This window comes from Pristiophorus japonicus, chromosome 3, assembly GCF_044704955.1.
Source record: "Pristiophorus japonicus isolate sPriJap1 chromosome 3, sPriJap1.hap1, whole genome shotgun sequence".
NCBI classification, from domain to species: Eukaryota; Metazoa; Chordata; class Chondrichthyes; family Pristiophoridae; genus Pristiophorus; species Pristiophorus japonicus.
The window spans coordinates 211597171-211616631 of NC_091979.1; the positions used below are offsets into that span (position 1 = coordinate 211597171).

The 19461-nt window shown below is 48.2% G+C and overlaps 1 pseudogene; it reads right to left on the reverse strand.

Moving 5' to 3' along the window:
- Positions 1 to 16268, reverse strand: part of LOC139255146 (uncharacterized) — a 62409-nt pseudogene extending 46141 nt beyond the window's left edge.
- Between the last annotated feature and the right edge of the window lie 3193 nt (positions 16269 to 19461).

Here is a 19461-nt window from a genome sequence, read left to right on the forward strand (position 1 = left end):
CAGGAGAGAGAGAGACTGTAGGGGAGGGGGGGAGAGAGAGACTGGGGGTGGAGTGAGAGCTGGGGAGGGGAGAGAGAGATGAGGAGGGGAGAGAGAGAGATGGGGGAGAGAGAGACTGGGATGGGGAGAGAGTGAGAGAGAGACTGGGGGGGAAAGAGAGGGAGAGATGAGGGAGGGTGGGGGAGAGAGAGAGACTGGGGGGGTGGGGCTGGAGAGAGAGAGAGATTGGGGGTGGGGGAGAGAGAGAGAGAGAGAGAGTGAGAGAGAGAGAGACTAGGGGCGGGGGAGAGAGAGAGTGAGAGACTAGGGGTGGGGGAGAGAGAGAGAGAGTGAGAGAGAGAGATTGGGGGTGGGAGAGAGGGAGAGAGAGATTTGGGGGAGAGAGAGAATGGGGGGTGGGGGTGCAGAGAGAGTCTGGGTGGTGAGAGGAAGAGGTAGACTGGGAGGTGGGAGGGAGAGAGACTGAGTGGGGAACAGAGTGATGGGAAGAGAGCGATGCGGGGGTGGAGAGAGAGATGCGCAGTGGAGAGCGTGAGGTGCAGGGGGAGAGAGAGATGGGGGGAGAGAGAGATGGGAGGAGAGAGAGAGAGAGATGGGGAATGAAGAGATGGGGGTGGGGAGAGAGAGGTGTGCAATGTCTGCAAGCTTGTAATGTTTGTAGCTCCACACTGTGGATGTGGACGTATTGTGTACTGCAAGTGCATAGTTAATCATTAAACAGAATCAGGCAGATTTCCAGAGACTTCCGAGAGAGCTGCCTCCATGTTAGGAGCTGCGTGTGCTTGTGCTCTGTGAATATATCACAGTTGGCGACAGAAATGGGATTTTTCGGATGAGTTAAGAACATAAGAACATAAGAATTAGGAACAGGAGGAGGCCATCTAGCCCCTCGAGCCTGCTCCACCATTCAATAAGATCATCGCTGATCTGGTCGTGGGCTCAGCTCCACTTACCCGCCCTCTCCCCGTAACACTTAATTCCCTTATTGCTTAAAAATCTATCTATCTTTGACTTGAAAACATTCAATGAGTTAGCCTCAACTGCTTCCTTGGACAGAGAATTCCACAGATTCACAACCCTCTTTCTCAACTCGGTTTTAAATTGGCTCCTCCATATTTTGAGGCTGTGCCCCCTAGTTCTAGTCTCCCCCACCAATGGAAACAACCTCTCTGCCTCTATCTTGTCGATCCCTTTAATGATTTTAAATGTTTCTATAAGATCACCCCTCATCCTTCTGAACTCCAAGGAGTAAAGACCCAGTCTACTCAATCTATCATCATAAGGTAACCCCCTCATTTCTCGAATCAGCCTAGTGAATCGTCTCTGTACCCCTTCCAAAGCTAGTATATCCTTCCTTAAGTAAGGTGACCAAAACTGCACGCAGTACTCCAGGTGCGGCCTTACCAATACCTTATACAGTTGCAGCAACACCTCCCTGCTTTTGTACTCCATCCCTTTCGCAATGAAGGCCAACATTCCATTTGCCTTCCTGATTACCTGCTGCACCTGCAAACTAACCTTTTGGGATTTAAGAGTTTCATGCACAAGGACCCCCAGGTCCCTCTGCACCACAGCATGTTGTAATTTCTCCCCATTCAAATAATATTCCCTTTTACTGTTATTTTTCCCAAGGTGAATGACCTCACACTTTCCGACATTGTATTCCATCTGCCAAACCTTAGCCCATTCGCTTAACCTATCCAAATCTCCTTGTAGCCTCTCTGAGTCCTCTACACAACCCGCTTTCCCACAAATCTTAGTGCCATCTGCAAATTTTGTTGCACTACACTCTGTCCCCTCCTCTAGGTCATCTATGTATATTGTAAACAGTTGTGGTCCCAGCACTGATCCCTGTGGCACACCACTAACCACGGATTTCCAACCGGAAAAGGACCCATTTATCCCGACTCTCTGCTTTCTGTTCGCCAGCCAATTCTCTCTCCATGCTAATACATTTCCTCTGACTCCGCGTATCTTTATCTTCTGCAGTAACCTTTTGTGTGGCACCTTATCGAATGCCTTTTGGAAATCTAAATACACCACATCCATCGGTACACCTCTATCCACCATGCTCGTTATATCCTCAAAGAATTCCAGTAAGTTAGTTAAATATGATTTCCCTTTCATGAATCCATGCTGCGTCTGCTTGATTACACTATTCCTATCCAGATGTCCCGCTATTTCTTCCTTAATGATAGTTTCAAGCATTTTCCCCACTACAGATGTTAAACTAACCAGCCTATAGTTATCTGCCTTTTGCCTGCCCCCTTTTTTAAATAGAGGCGTTACATTAGCTGATCTCCAATCCGCTGGTACCTCCCCAGAGTCCAGAGAATTTTGGTAGATTATAACAAATGCATCTGCTATAACTTCCGCCATCTCTTTTAATACCCTGGGATGCATTTCATCAGGACCAGGGGACTTGTCTACCTTCAATCCCATTAGTCTGTCCAGCACTACCTCCCTAGTGATAGTGACCATCTCAAGGTCCTCCCTTCCCACATTCCTATGACCAGCAATTTTTGGCATGGGTTTTGTGTCTTCCACTGTGAAGACAGAAGCAAAATAATTGTTTAAGGTCTCAGCCATTTCCACATTTCCCATTATTAAATCCCCCTTTTCATCTTCTAAAGGACCAACATTTACTTTAGTCACTCTTTTCCGTTTTATATATCTGTAAAAGCTTTTCCTATCTGTTTTTATGTTTTGCGCAAGTTTACCTTCGTAATCTACCTTCCCTTTCTTTTTTGCTTTTTTAGTCGTTCTTTGCTGTTGCTTAAAATCTTCCCAATCCTCTAGTTTCCCACTAACCTTGGCCACCTTATATGCATTGGTCTTTGATTTGATACTTTCCTTTATTTCCTTGGTATCCACGGCTGGTTATCTCTTCTCTTGCCGCCCTTCTTTTTCACTGGAATATATTTTTGTTGCGCATTATGAAAGAGCTCCTTAAAAGTCCTCCACTGTTCCTCAATTGTGCCACCGTTTAGTCTTTGTTTCCAGTCTACTTTAGCCAACTCTGCCCTCATCCCACTGTAGTCCCCTTTGTTTAAGCATAGTACGCTCGTTTCTGACACAACTTCCTCATCCTCAATCTGTATTACAAATTCAACCATATTGTGATCACTCATTCCGAGAGGATCTTTTACGAGGAGATCGTTTATTTTTCCTGTCTCGTTACACAGGACCAGATCCAAAATGGCTTGCTCCCTTGTAGGCTCTGTTACATACTGTTCTAAGAAACAATCCCGTATGCATTCTATGAATTCCTCCTCCAGGCTACCCCCTGAGATTTGATTTGACCAATCGATATGTAGGTTAAAATCCCCCATCACTACTGCCGTTCCTTTTTCACATGCCTCCATTATTCCCTTGATTATTGCCCGCCCCACCATGAAGTTATTATTTGGGGGCCTATAAACTACGCCCACCAGTGATTTTTTCCCCTTACTATCTCTAATCTCCACCCACAATGATTCAACATTTTGTTCATTGGAGCCAATATCATCCCTCACAACTGCCCTGATATCATCCCTTATTAACAGAGCTACCCCACCTCCCTTCCCTTCCTGCCTATCTTTCCGAATCATCAGATACCCCTGTACGTTTAATTCCCAGTCCTGGCCACCTTGCAACCATGTCTCTGAAATGGCCACCAAATCATACCCATTTGTAATGATTTGTGCCGTCAACTCATTTACTTTATTTCTAATGCTGCGTGCATTTAGGTAGAGTGTTTTCATCCGAGTTTTTAAACCATGATTTTTAGTTTTTACCCCTCCTGCAGCCCTTTTATATTCAGTGGCCCTTTTTGTTTCTTGCTTTTGGTTTCTTTGCCCTCCACTTTTACTCATCCCTTTTCTGTCTTTTGTTTTTGTCTCCTTTTTGTTTCCCTCTGTCTCCCTGTATTGGTTCCCATCCCCCTGCCATATTAGTTTAACTCCTCACCAACAGCACTAGCAAACACTCCCCCTAGGACATTGGTTCCGTTCCTGCCCAAGTGCAGACCGTCCGGTTTGTACTGGTCCCACCTCCCCCAGAACCTGTTCCAATGCCCCACGAATTTGAATCCCTCCCTGTTGCACCACTGCTCAAGCCACGTATTCATCTGTGCTATCCTGCGATTCCTACTCTGACTAGCACGTGGCACTGGTAGCAATCCCGAGATTATTACTTTTGAGGTCCTACTTTTTAATTTAACTCTTAGCTCCTTAAATTCATCTCGTTGGACCTTATCCCTTTTTTTACCTATGTCGTTGGTACCAATGTGCACCATGACAACTGGCTGTTCTCCCTCCCTTTTCAGAATGTCCTGCACTCGCTTGGAGACATCCTTGACCCTTGCACCAGGGAGGCAACATACCATCCTGGACTCTCGATTGCGGCCGCAGAAACACCTATCTATTCCCCTTATGATTGAATTCCCTCTCACTATCGCTCTCCCACTCTTTTTTATGCCCTCCTGTACAACAGAGCCAGCCACGGTGCCATGAACTTGGCTGCTGTTGCTCTCCCCTAATGAGTCATCTCCCTCAACAGCACTCAAAACAGTGTATCTGTTTTGCAGGGGGATGACCACAGGGGACCCCTGCACTACCTTCTTTGTACTACTCTTCCTGCTGGTCTTCCATTCCCTAGCTGGCTGTGGATCCTTCTCATGCGGTAAGACCAACTCACTACACGTGCCACTTATGTCATTCGCAGCATTGTGGATGCTCCAGAGTGAATCCACCCTCAGCTCCAATTCCGCAACGCGGTCCATCAGGAGATGGAGGCGGATACACTTCTTACACACGTAGACGTAAGGAACACCGGAAGCGTCCCTGAGTTCCCACATGGCACAGGAGGAGCATATCACGTGACCGATCTCTCCTGCCATGCCTTAGCCCTTAGATACCCTTAAATTGGTTATAACAATGTTACAGTTTACTTACTGATATAAAAATAAAAAGAGGAAAAGCTACTCACCAATCACCAGCCAATCACTTACCCCATTGGCTGTGACGTCACCTTTTGATTACTTTCTACTTCTTTTTTGCTTTCACTCCCGCTGTAGCTGCACAAGTACGCCTTCATAGGCCGCTCCGACGCTGCTCCCACCTCTCGCCAACTGCCGCTGACTTCTCGAGCTCCCGCTGGGCCTTTATAGGCCGCTCCGACGCTGCTCCCATCTCTCGCCAACTGCCGCTGGCTCTCGAGCTCCCACTGGGCCTTTATAGGCCGCTCCGACGCTGCTCCCACCTCTCGCCAAGTGCCGCTGGCTATCGAGCTCCCGCTGGGCCTTTATAGGTCGCTCCGACGCTGCTCCCACCTCTCGCCAAGTGCCGCTGGCTCTCGAGCTCCCACTGGGCCTTTATAGGCCGCTCCGACGCTGCTCCCACCTCTCGCCAACTGCCGCTGGCTCTTGAGCTCCCGCTGGGCTTTTATAGGCCACTCCGACATTGCTCCCACCTCTCGCCAACTGCCGCTGACCCTCGAGCTCCCACTGGGCCTTTATAGGCCGCTCCGACGCTGCTCCCACCTCTCGCCAACTGCCGCTGACTCTCGAGCTCCCACTGGGCCTTTATAGGCCGCTCCGACGCTGCTCCCACCTCTCGCCAACTGCCGCTGGCTCTTGAGCTCCCGCTGGGCCTTTATAGGCCACTCCGACATTGCTCCCACCTCTCGCCAACTGCCGCTGACTCTCGAGCTCCCACTGGGCCTTTATAGGCCGCTCCGATGCTGCTCCCACCTCTCGCCAACTGCCGCTGACCCTCGAGCTCCCACTGGGCCTTTATAGGCCGCTCCGACGCTACTCCCACCTCTCGCCAACTGCCGCTGGCTCAAATTAAAGCTAAAATTTTGTTGGTGAAGGATTCAGCCAGCCGACAGAGAGACTTTGGAAGTTTCTGTCTTTGGAAAAAAGCTATAAAATCTGAGGTAAAATACAGCACATGGTGTGAACAGTTGGAAATTAAAATGACAGGTTTATTGGGACATTTGAGTGAATATAGACACGACCGGGATGTTTTAAAGTGTATGTGGATCGGCTAGAAATGTATTTCACTGCAAATAACATAATCGAAGTTCCAGACAATGCTGTCCAGAACCAGGCTGTGTTGGAACGTAAGAGAGTGATCTTCTTAACAGAGGCAGGTCCGGCATTATACGAAACCCTTATAAACCCAAACCATTAGAAATTGCTGAAAGCTATCGTTTCAGGATTCGGAATCAAAAGGCTGATGAAAGTATCGGTGATTACATCATAGCATTAAAAAAGCTATCGATGCACTGCAATTTTAGAAACTTTCAAAACTGAGCATTACAGGATCATTTTGATTGTGGGGTGAAAAATGATGCGACCAGAAGGAAGTTGTTGATGACAGATGAGTTGACTTTTGAGATTGCTTGTCAGACAGCGAGGTCGATGAGCATGGCCGAACAATATTTCCGAGAATTAAATAATGATTACAGTTGTCAGTCAACCGAGGTAAACGACGGGCATGGCCGAAAGTCTCGGAAACTGCAAATTCTACCAGAGCGTCAAAGTCATGCTATAGGTGCCTGGGACAACACATTGCTCAAAGTTGTCCATACGTGAAGGCAGAGTGTTTATTCTGCAGAAAGACTGGGCATCTGGCAAAGGCATGCGGACTGAAGGGTAAACCAGTTTTTAAAGCTATGAGTCAGCGTTCAAAGCTATGAGTAGAAATCCCAAGAGACTACATAGCATGGAAGAACAACAACAGGACGAGGAGATCTTGGAGTTACACGTCATCAGGAGCACAAGGTTAACGGACAGCAATTAGGAAAGCATCAAAATCCACATAAATGTTGCAGGATTCAAGATACCAATGGAAATTGACACGGGTGCATCCGTGAGTGTAGTGCCGGAGTCGCTGTACCTCGACAAATTGCGTGATTTCCAACTGGAGAAATCCAAGATAGAGCTGCGAGGCTACTCGGGAGAGAAAATTCCTGTGGTAGGTCGTATCACCGTACCGGTGAAATATAAAGATCAATTTCAGAACTTGCCTCCAATAGTAGTGAAAGGCGACAAGTCTGCCTTACTAGGAAGAAATTGGTTGAGCTCATTGAAGCTGGATTGGAGTAAGATTTTCTGTGTGGAAGCGAGATTTTCATCAACGGATGAGGTTATCAAGCAGTATCCGAAAGTGTTCTGCGAAACGGGGCAGTTCAAGGCTAGTGTCAGGGTACAGAAGGACGCTAGATCGGTTTACTACAAGCCACGTTCCGTACCATATGCACTCAAGGAGGAAGTTGAGTAAGAACTCAAAAGACTAAAGACTGAGAACATTATTTGTAAGATAGATCGATGTAATTGGGCTACACCCATTTTGTTGTACCTAAGTCCGATGGTAAGGTAAGATTGTGTGGTGATTATAAAGTAACCCTAAACCAGGTTCCAGAGGGTAATGTCCCCAATACATTGCCAAATATAGAAGATTTGTTCACAACACTGACAGGTGGTCAGATCTTCTCAAAACTGGATCTTATGAATGCCTACTTACAGCTTGAACTAGATGAGGAGTCCAAGTCATGTTTGACTATAAATACTCATCTAGGCCTATATCAATTTAATAGGCAACCGTTTGGAGTGTCTTCTGCCCCTGCCATATTCCAAGGGGTGATGAAGCAGATTTTGCAAGGTATGAAGGGGTAGAATGTTATTTGGATGACATACTAATTTCAGCACCAAATAGGCAAATTCATAATAACATTTTGAATGAAGTCCTCAAACGGCTAGAGAAGCACAGAATACGAGCGTCTGCTCGTAAGTGTTTAAAAACTCAGTGGAGTACTTAGGGTACAGAGTAGACAAAGACGGTTTACATCCAACCATGGGAAAATTGGATGCAATTAGAAATGCACCCACTCCAAGGAATGTCACTGAACTTCGTTCATTCTTAGGTCTTTTGAACTATTATGGGAAGTTCGTACCAAATTTGGCTACAGTATTTCATCCACTGAATGAACTTTTGAAAAAACAGGCCCATTGGAAGTGGTCAAAAGAATGCGATACAGCATTCAAGGAGTTTAAAAGCAAATTGGTAGAGAGCATCATTTTAGTTCACTATGACATATCTAAGGAGATTAAGCTAGCATGTGATGCCTCTCCATATGGAGTTGGGGCATTGATCTCTCATGTATCACGTAGTGGGAGGAGAGACCAATTGCTTTTGCTTCATGCACTCTCAGTGCCAGTGAGAGTAATTATGTGCAAATTGAAAGGGAAGCTTTGGCATTAATTTTTGGGGTCAAGAAGTTTCACAAATACTTGTATGGTCGTAAATTTACTGTTGTTACAGACCATAAGCCCCTAACAGCAATCCTCCATCCAAAGTCCCCAGTTCCAACCTTAGCTGCAGCCCGAATGCAGAGATGGGCTTTGATTTTGTCAGCATATACATATGATATTGAATACAGACGATCAGCTGATCACAGTAATGCTGATGCAATGTCTAGATTGCCTTCCCCATCACAAGTTACACCCGATAGGGAAGAAGTATTTTATTTTTCATACATTGATTAACTGTCAGTCACAGCTGAAGAGATTGGTAGAGCAACCAAACATGACCCAGTGATGTCAAAGGTGTATGAGTATATTGCAAATGGATGGCCAAACCAGGTAACAGACAAAGATACTCATCCATTCTTCATTCGTAGGAATCAATTATCAGTCGATAAAGATTGTATCATGTGAGATGCAAGAGTGGTTATACCAAATAAATTCAGGTCCAAATTATTAGGAGACCTCCATGACCAGCACCTGGAAATGTGCTTGACCAAGAGTTTTGCACACAGTTATTTATGGTGGCCGGGTCTTGATAAAGATATAGAGTACATCGTGAGGCAGTGTACGACATGTCAATCGGTAAGCAAGCAACCACCACCAGTACCATTACAGTCATGGAAATGGCCTCCCAAGGTGTGGCAAAGGCTACATATTGTTTTTGCTGAGTTAGAAGGACAACAATTTTTCATTGTGATTGATAGCCATTTGAAGTGGGTTGAGGTGTTTCCAATGTGGAAAATAACAACAAGTAAAACATTGGACATTTTTCAAAAATTATTTTCTTCATTTGGCCTCCCTGAAGAGATTGTTTCAGATAATGGACCACAATTTTGTTCAGACGAATTTGCACAATTCACGAGCAAAAATGGTGTGAAACTTAACAAGGTTCCACCATACCATCCTGCTTTGAATGGTGCAGCAGAGCGCACTGTACAAATTATAAAACTTGCCCTCATAAAACAAATGTTAGATCCAAATCCAAGGAAACGACAGTTGTCATTGGCTAATTTTTTGATTACATATCAAAATACTCCTCATACAACTACTGGTAGAACACCAGCAGAGTTATTTCTCAAACGACAGCCACGAACCAGATTCTCGTTGTTAAAGCCAAATTTGGCACAGTCCGTAGAAGAGAGACAATTAAGACAGAAAGAGAATCATGATAAAGATAGAGTAAAAGAGAGAAGTGTGAAATTAAACCAGAAGGTGAGAGTGAAGAACCATCACCATAAATGGTTAAAGTGGTTACCAGGAAGAAGTGGTGAAGATAAGTGGTCCTCGCACATATTTGGTAAAGATGTTTGATAATGGACAGGTTAGGTTTGTTCATATTGATCATATTTTACCTACAGACATGGAAGGAGTTGAAGGTGGGAATGATTCAATTATTTCTGACTCATCAGATAGTTTTGATACACCAGTAGCAAATCCTAAATCCAATGTACTGGAAACAAATCCAGGAGAGAATCAGAATGAAAGTCTGAGTCCGAGTCAGGAAAACAAAGAGCCTGAAGTTAGAGTGAGTTCAAATGAAAATCAAGGAAATTCTGTGGAGGAAAATGTTACTCAGGATGATCCTCGAATGAGTTTAGATTCAACACCATGTTTGGAAGGTTCTGTTCGAGAGCGAAGGTATCCTCTTCGAAACAGAAAACAAGTGGTGAAGTTAAATTTCTAAATATGGAAAAAAAAAGTTTATATCCTGTGTTTATGTATAAACATGAAAGTTATGTATGATGTTTGTTATGATGGCTTCTTCATTAAGGAGGAAGAAGTGTAATGTCTGTAAGCTTGTAATGTTTGTAGCTCCACACTGTGGATGTGGACATATTGTGCACTGCAAGTGCATAGATAATCATTAAACAGAACTAGGCAGTTTCCGGAGACTTCCGAGAGAGCTGCCTCCATGTTAGGAGCTGTGTGTGATGGTGCTCTGTGAATATATAACAAGATGGAGGGGGGGAGAGAGAGAGAATGAGGGGGAAGAGAGACTGATGGGGGGAAAGACTTGGAGGGGAGGGAGAGAGAGAGACTGGGTGGGGGCGGAGAGAGAGAGAGAGAGCGAGAGAGAGAGACTAAGGGTGGGAAAGAGAGAGAGAGAGACGAGGGAGGGTGGGGGGGAGAGAGAGACTGGGGGGGCTGGAGAGAGAGAAAGACTGAGGGGGAGGGGGGACAGAGAGAGATAGAGAGAGATACTGGGTGGGAGAGAGAGAGACTGGGGGGGTGGGGTAGAGCGAGAGAGAGAGAGACTAGGGAAGAAAGAGAGACTGGGATCAGGGGAGAGAGAGAGAGAGACTGGGGGTGGGGGAGAGAGAGAGACACTGGAGGGGGGAAGAGAGAGAGAGAAACTGGGGGAGGGGTGGAGAGGGTGAGGGAGGCTGGCTGGGGAGGGTGGAGGGAGAGAGAGAGACTGGAGGGGTGGAGAGAGAGAGAGAACGAGAGAATGAGAGACTGGGGACAGGGGAGAGAAAGAGAGAGGCTGGGGGTGGGGAAGAGAGAGAGAGAGAGACTGGGAGTGGGGAAGAGAGAGAGAGATTGGGTGGGGAGAGAGAGAGAGAGAAACTGGGGTGGAGAGAGACTAGGGCGGTTGATGGAGAGAAAGAGACTTGGGGGGAGAGATAGACTAGGGGAGGGGGAGAGAGAGGGACTGGTGTCGGGGGGCTGGGGAGAGAGAGAGAGAGGGAGAGAGGGACTGGTGTCGGGGGGGTGGGGAGAGAGAGAGAGACTACAGGGTGGGGTGGGGAGAGAGAGAGAGAGAGACTGGGGGGGGGGAGAGAAAGAGACTGGGGGGTGGGGTAGAGAGAGAGACTAGGGGGTGTGATGGAGAGAGAGACGGGGGGTTGGGGGGAGGGACTGGGGGGAGGAAGAGAGAGATGCGGGGGGAGGGAGAGATGCGGGGGGGGGAGAGAGAGAGATGGGGGGCTGAGAGAGATGGGGGGGATAGAGAGTTAGGGTGGAGAAAGAGAGATAGGAAGAAAGAGAGAGATGGAGGGGGAGAGAGACTGAGGGGGGAGAGAGAGATAGACTGGGGGAAGAAGAAAGAGAAAGATAGACAAGGGGGCGGGGTGGGGGATAGAGAAAGAGACTGGGGGGAGAGAGAGACTGGGGGCGGGGGAGAGAGAGAGAGAGGGAGACTGGAGGGAGAGAGAAGAGAGAGACTGAATGAGGGGGAGAGAGAGAGAGAGACTGGCGGCGGGGGAGAGAGAGAGAGAGAGAAAGACTTGGGGGGGAGAGAGAAACTAGGGGGGTGGGGCAGAGACAGAGAGCACGAGAGACTGGGGGGGAGAGAGACTGGGGGTGAGGGGGAGAGAGAGAGACTGGGGGCAAGGGGGAGAGAGAGACTGGGAGGGGGGAGCGAGAGAGAGAGAGAGAGAGACTGGGGCAGGGAGAGAGTGAGATAAACTGGGGGGAGTGGTGGAGAGAGAGAGAGATAGAGACTGGGGGGTGGAGAGAGAGAGCCTGAGTGGGGAGAGTGAGAGAGAGAAACTGGGGGGGCTGGAGAGAGAGAGATTGGGGGGTGGAGCGAGAGAGAGAGAGACTGCAGGGGAGGGGTGAAGAGAGAGACTGGGGGGGGGGGAAGAGAGAGAGACTGTGGGGTGGAGAGAGAGAGAGAGAGAGAGAGAGAGACTGGGGGAGAATTGTGGTGTATACAAGAACTCCACGAAGCTGAGAACTGAGCTAAACTTAGTGTGACCTTGGTCCTCTTTATTACAACTCCAGAGTGCCTCAACAACATGGCACCAAACGTTTTATACTGGCCCTACACGTGTGTGCAGGTGACCATTAAGACTCCAACAGTTGCGCCCTCTGGTGGCAAGTATTACATGGTTACATACATAACATCACTCCCCCGCTCAAAGTCTTCAGTACAAGTTATTTACAGGTTGAGGCGATCCGGAGCCCTTCGCTCCCTGATTGATAGTCTAAGTTTAAACCCTGGCATGTGTGAGTTGGTCGGACCATTGCTGCATTGCACCGCGGCTGGTCTGACCGGACTGTCAGGAACGGTGGGTTCATCCTCGTGATTGACAGCGAGGTCGATTGCTGGTTGGGTGTGTGTTGTGGATCGTCAATGACGATGTCCTCTTCAAGTCGTTCCTGGTTGTCAGTAAATCGCAATTTGGTCTGATCTAAATGCTTTCTGCACGTTTGGCCATTTAACAGTTTGATTATAAACACCCTATTCCCTTCCTTGGCCAAAACAGTGCCAGCAATCCACTTGGGACCATGACCATAATTCAGGACAAACACAGGGTCGTTAACATCAATGTCACATGAAACAACCGTGCAATCGTGGTGCATGTTCTGCTGGTGTTGCCGGGTTTCCACGTGATCATTAAGATCCAGGCGGACTAGGGAGAGCCTGGTTTTGAGGGCTCTCTTCATTAACGACTCTGCAGGGGAACCCTGGTGAGCGACTGGGGTTGCGTCCGGTAACTGAGCAGAATGCAAGACAAGCAGGTCTGCAGGAAGCCGTCCGTCACGCATTTCATGCTCTGCTTGATTGTTTGGACTGCCCGCTCTGGTTGACCGTTAGACGCGGGCTTAAACGGAGCAGACCTGACATGCTTGATGCCATTGCGGGTCATAACCTCGTTGAATTCCGAGCTGGTGAAACACGGTCCATTGTCGCTGACAAGGACGTCAGGCAAGCCATGGATGGCGATCATGGCCCGGAGGCTTTCAATGGTGGCTGTGGACGTGCTGGATGACATGATTACGCATTCAATCCATGTGGAGTAAGCATCCACAACTATTAAAAACATCTTTCCTTGAAAGGGGCTGGCAAAATCTATGTGGATCCTGGACCATGGTTTGGAGGGCCATGACCACAGACTCAGTGGAGCCTCCCTTGGTGCATTGCTCAGTTGCGAGCAAGTGTTGCAGTGATGCACACATGACTCCAAGTCCGAGTCAATGCCGGGCCACCAAACATGCGACGTGGCAATTGCCTTCAACATGACAATGCCTGGGTGGGTACTGTGTAGTTTGCGTATAAACATTTCCCTGCCTTTTTTTGGCAAAACCACGTGATTATCCCATAAGAGACAATCCGACTGGATAGACATTTCATCTTTGCGTTGGTGAAATGGCTTAATTTCATCTTGCATTTCCTCGGGAATGGCTGACCAGTTCCCATTTAGGACACAATTCTTTACGAATGATAGCACAGGATCCTGGCTGGTCCAGGTCCTGATCTGGCTAGCAGTGATGGATGACCGCTCACTCTCAAAAGCATCCTTGACCAGTAGCAAGTCTGCGGGCTGCGCCATTTCAACCCCGGTGGTGGGTAATGGTAGCCGGCTGAGAGCATCGGCACAGTTTTCAGCGTGACGGATAACATAGTCATAAGTGGATAATGTTAGTGCCCAGCTTTGGATGTGGGACGAATTATTGGTATTTGTACATTTGCCCTCTGAAAACATCGAAATGAGCGGCTTGAGCTCAGTTTCAAGCTCAAACCGAAGTCCAGATAGGTATTGGTTCATTTTCTTAACCCCAGATACACATGCTAATGCCTCTTTCTCGACCATACTATAGGCTCTCTCAGCTTTAGACAGACTTCGAGATGTGTATGCAACCGATAGGAGGTTGCCCGATACATTGGCTTGTTGTAACACACAGCCAACCCCGTACGATGAGGCATCACAAGTTAGCACTAAACGTTTACATGGGTCATGGTGTACAAGTAACTTATTTGAACATAGCAGGTTCCTGGCCTTCTCAAAGGCTGTGTCTTGAGATTGGCCCCAAACTCAGTCGTCACCCTTATGTAGCAACATGTGCAAAGGCTCTAACAACGTGCTCAACCCAGGTAGAAAGTTACCGAAATAGTTGAGGAGTCCCAGGAATGAACGCAGCTTCATCACATTCTGTGGTTTGGGTGCAGTCTTGATGTCCTCTTATTATATACGTAGGCACTCTCTTAATGACTCCATGAGGCAGGGGCATGGTACTTAAACTGTGAAGACTGTAGGCCTTTATTGCAGCTCGTAGAATGAGGACACCAAGAGGTGAGCTCCCTTTTATACTGGGTTACCTGCAGTGTGCAGATAACCCTTAGGTCTCCAGCATCAGCACCCTCTGGTGCACAGGTAAGGTGTATACAGGGTTTAGGTATATTCAGTGTTTCAGTGCATCATAACAACACTCCCCCCTAAGCATTTTTCAAACCCTTATTACCATGACCTGGGGGAGGGTGATCAGTAATGGGCTATGGGAGGTTGTGGTGAGGGTTGTATGGGTACCAGGTGTGATCCCTCTGCTTGAGGCTGGCCTCATTCATTCCCCCCCACCCCCCCTCACACACAGACCATGTGGGTGTCACTGCTGTGGGATCCCTCAGTGGGGGAGCCACTGCGATAGGTAGGGTACATACTCTGTAGAGTGGTTAAGTGGTGGTATGTGGTGGTGGACAGGGCCACAGGACTGTGTGGGCTCCTTGCCCTCCATTGGTGATGAAAGTCTGGTCACCCCAGAGTTCACCAGGAAAGCTGGAGGGTACTGGCCTCTCGCTCCCGGTGCTGTCCCTGGTGGCCAGGGGGTGTAGGACCAATCTGGGGCAGGTGGTCAGTGGTGGTGGCTGTGCTGTCCATTGACCACTGTCCCTGCAGTGGGTCTGCTCCCACTGGGTGTGTGTGAGCCCTTCCCGAGGCATCACATTGGTCCCAAAAGTCCAGGCTACATGGTCAGGTAACCCGCTGGACCTGGGGGTCTCCCACGGGGGGTTTCCTTTGGCATTTACATTGTACCTGTAGAACCCTGTGTCCTTTAACAGTCTACTTCCTGCATACATGACACATTGGTTCCAATCATACATAGTCGAATTTACATTGTTAGCTCTCTTTACATTGTTACTTACAGCATTTACATCACTTTCTTGAATCTCGGTCTCTCCATACATGGTTACATTTGTCATTTTAAAATTTTTATCATCATCATTAAACATTACAAACTTGTTCTTAACATCACTTACACAAGTATTCATTACATTTTCCTCATCAGTTACTCCGGCATCACAATTCAACGTTACATTAGCATACCTGCATTCGCTAACTGCACTTTTAACTTTAAAATCCTTGTCATCTTTAGAGTGAAACTGTCCCTTTAATTTCTTTGAGTTACTGGTCTCCTTTAAGGTGGTCTTCCAATCCGGTTCACTGCTCGGTCCCACGTGTCGCTCCTCCAATGCCGCCCCTCGTGGTCTGGTTGCGGCTATTTTGATTTTAGGTTCTTTGCCTCGTGGTGTGGCCGCCATCCTCTCGCTCTCCTCCAGGTAGGCTGTGCCGATCTTTTCCTTCTCAGGTTCAGCCACAGACATTGGGAATCCACTTTTTTTGCCTATCTTCTGCCCTTGGAGTCCTGCCACAACCCGGAAGGTGAGGTCTGGATGTTTGGTTTTGGTGACCTTGCCACGGTGTTGTGGAGTCATCGCCACGCAGTTGAGCTGGATGGTGGGATCTCTAGGTGCAGCGATGGATCCAAGTTCGGGACTGCATGGGATGTCGATTACTGAAGCCCGGAGGTTGTTGTCACTTCGAACGACTTGGACCTGCTTCATCCAACTTCTTCCCAGCAGCGTTGGACCATTGCCGGCAACGATCCACAAGGGGAGCTTGTTCATCACGCCACCCTGGGAGACCTGGACGTCCACGCTGCCAACGACTGGGATTTTGCCTTTTGTGTAGATGAGCAGCTTCGCCTGGACAGGAGACAGTTTTGATCGTTTGACGGGATTGATCCGAAGTTTTTCAAAGGTTGTCTGGCTCATCAAAGACTGGCTCGCCCCTGTGTCGATCTCCATCGAAACTGGAACTCCGTTGATGTCCACTTCCATCTTCCATGGAGAACTCTCAGTGGAGCAGGTATAAATTCCAGCTCTTCTTCCAGTTTCGTCTTCATCTGTGTTGGAGCCCAGGTGATCAGCCAACTCTTCAGCGACGCAGTGAGTAAAGCTTTTTCTGCACATTCTCTGAAGGTGACCTTTCGCGTTGCAGCCTTTGCAGGTATAGTCTTTGTAGCGGCACTGGTGGGCCCTGTGGTTTCCTCCACAGCGCCAGCACGGGGCTAGCCAGTTGGCCCCATGTGGCGTACTCAGGGTTGCGGGACTCAGGCCAGCATTTCTGCCTTTAAAAGTCGCCATTCGGATCACTGCGCTCGTCAGTTTAGAGTCCTGGGTCATCATTCGCTTGGAGTCGCCGACAGAAATCATGCAGGCCTGGCTCACTTTAATTGTCTTCTGCAGGGTGACTGTGATGTCCGCAGAGCGCAGTTTGTGGAGGAGGGCCTCGTGGCCGATTCCGATAACAAATATGTCCCTTAGTGCTTCGGTAAAGTGGTCGCCAAAATCACATGGTGCAGCCAACCTTCTTAAATCTGCAGCATTTTTAGGAATTTCTTGGCCTTCGGGTCGCCGGTGAGTGTAGAACCGGTGTTTGGCTGTGAGGATGCTTTCTTTGGATTTTAGTTGCTCTTGTATTAAGGTTACAAGTTCCCCATAGCACTTGGTTGTTGTCTTCGCTGGGGCTAGCAAGGCCCTGACGAGGCCATGGATAATGGGCTCACAACTACTAAGCAGGATGGCCCTGCGCTTGTTCGCCAGTGTGGCCGGTGTGTCCCCATCTAGGTCGTTGGCTATGAAGAAGTGTTTTAACCTTTCCACGAAGGCGTCCTAATCTTCCCCATCGATGAATTGTTGGAAGTTGATGAGATTCGACATGATGTGCGAGTAGTTCGTGACCTCGTCGCCAGTTATTGTAATTGTAGGCACTCTGTTAATGACTCCACGAGGCAGCGGTATGGTACTTAAACTGTGAAAACTGTAGTCCTTTATTGTAGCTCATAGAGTGAGGACATAGAGCGGGGGGAGAGAGAGAGAATGGGGGGAGAAAGAGAGACTGAGGAGGAGGGGGAAGAGACAGAGAAAGAGACTAGGGAGGGTGGGGAGAGAGAGAAAGACTGGGGATGGAGAGAGAGAGACTGGGGAGGGCAGAGAGAGAGAGAAAAACTGGGGGAGGAGAAAGAGTGAGAGAGAGATACTCCATGGGGGGGATGGATAGAGAGAGACTGGGGGAGCTGGAGAGAGAGAGACTGGGAGGGGAGCGAGAGTGATACAAGGGGGGATGGTGTTATGTATTTATGCTTGCATCAGATACCAGGGGCACCACTGTCGAAGGTCATCGGGCTGTACTCGTGTGTGTGCAGTCACTGGTATATAAGCGCGGGTAACATGTCATGCGGTTACTTTAGGCGCGAATAAAGTTGGATCAGGTTTGCACCTGAGGCAGTTTACAGTAACTAGTCTTTTGAGTCATTACATTCATTACATTTGGCGACGAGGTAACTTAAGAACCTTCGCATGTACAATGGGCACTATTGGAATTCTGGAGAGATTCGCGGATGGCGAGGATTGGGCGGATTTTATGGACTGCCTGGATTAGTATTTTGTGGTGAACAAAATGGAGGGAGAGGCTGGCGTAGTTCGGCACAGTGCGGTTTTCCTCACTGTTTGTGGTCCAAAAATTTATGGCCTCGTGGAAAGTCTTCTCTCGCCTTTACGTCAAACGGACAAAGAATATGGGGATTTGTATGCTTTGGTACGTGACCATTTGAAGCCAAAAGAGGGGATCATCATCTCACGCTATCGCTTCTACACATATGTTTGTGCTCAGAGCCAGGATGTGTCAGGATTCGTCGCCAACGTGCGATGTCTTGCTGAGCCATGTAAGTTTGGGAACGCGTTGGAAGACATGCTGCGAGATTTCTTCATGATAGGCATCAACCATGATGTGATTCTCCAGAAGTTATTGGCCGAAGAGAAGCTGGATTTCAGCAAGGCCATCGCGACTGCCCAGGCCTGCATGATGACTGATGATAATTTGAGGCAGATATCATCGAAGAGTCGGAGCTCCACGGCAAGTATTGTAAACAAGATTGTGTCGTCGTCTGGCAGAGCTGCTTATGGCTCCTCGACTGCTTACGTGAAACCTGTAGCTGCTCAAAGTCCGCCAACTGGTACGAATCCAATTTCACCCTGTTGGCTTTGTGGGGGTAATTATCGGCCTCATCAGTGTCGGTTTAAACAGTACTCCTGTAATGGCTGTTCAAAAGTGGGGCATCTTCAGAGAACGTGCCCACAACTGAGCAAGCGTGCTGCCACTCATCACATTGCTGATGATGACCAGTCCAGTGCTGGCCCAGATACACAACCCGAGGAGGAAGTGTATGGTCTGTATTCATTCAGTGTCCAAAGACACCGAAGATAGAAGAAACAAACCACCAGACTGCAGAAGGCGCAGTAGTGAGTATAACCTCTGGTCCCCAGAACTCCCAACTCAGTTAGGCCAGGAAAGGTGGGAGGTTGGGCATTGTACTGCTAAACTTGTGTAAAGATTTTCGTTGTGTCCGTTAGTGGGATTTAGGGGGATTGTTTTGTTGGTGTATTGCTGTTTGTTGAGATATACCTTGTCAAATAAATTGGAAGCCTAAGTTCCTCTTGGAATCACCTTGTCTCAGTTCTATTGTATTACATCTCCTGATCGTGAGTCTTATGTTAGAACAGTGTAAGGGAAGCTAGGAGCGCCTCGAAAATGCTGAACTGTGTGTCACAGGCTCGGGAAGAAGGGGTTCGGAGTGTTTGACACTCACAGGTGCCTCACAGGCTAGGCATAAGCTGTGGGGACGCATGAGTCTCAAAACCCCCTTCATAGGCTGTGGACACAGTCTCTCCAGGGGTGCTCTTGCAGCACTCAGGGTACCTCACAGGCCAGGCATAAGCTGTGAGGGCAGAAGCCCAGAGAGAGACACCCAAGGCACAACAACACTCCCTGAGAACCCCTCACAGAACATGGTGACCGTGGCAGGACATAAGCAAACAGGAGATGTTAATATAACAGATGAGGTGATTAGAGAGGAAACTAAAATGGAGGAGAGAATTTCCTCATACATTTTTGACAAGGTGAACCTCACCAAACCTTGGGTGCAAGCCCTCACTCGGGCAGAGAGCCCAGTGGATGCTGCTCTCAGTGGACAACAGGGAAGGACCACAACCGCAGGGTGGAAAAGGCCATCTGGCTTATCTGCTTCACCCGTCATGGTTATTGATAAGAAACAGGGAAAAGGCACTCTGTGTACAATGAAGCCAAAAGGGGGTTACGACCTGG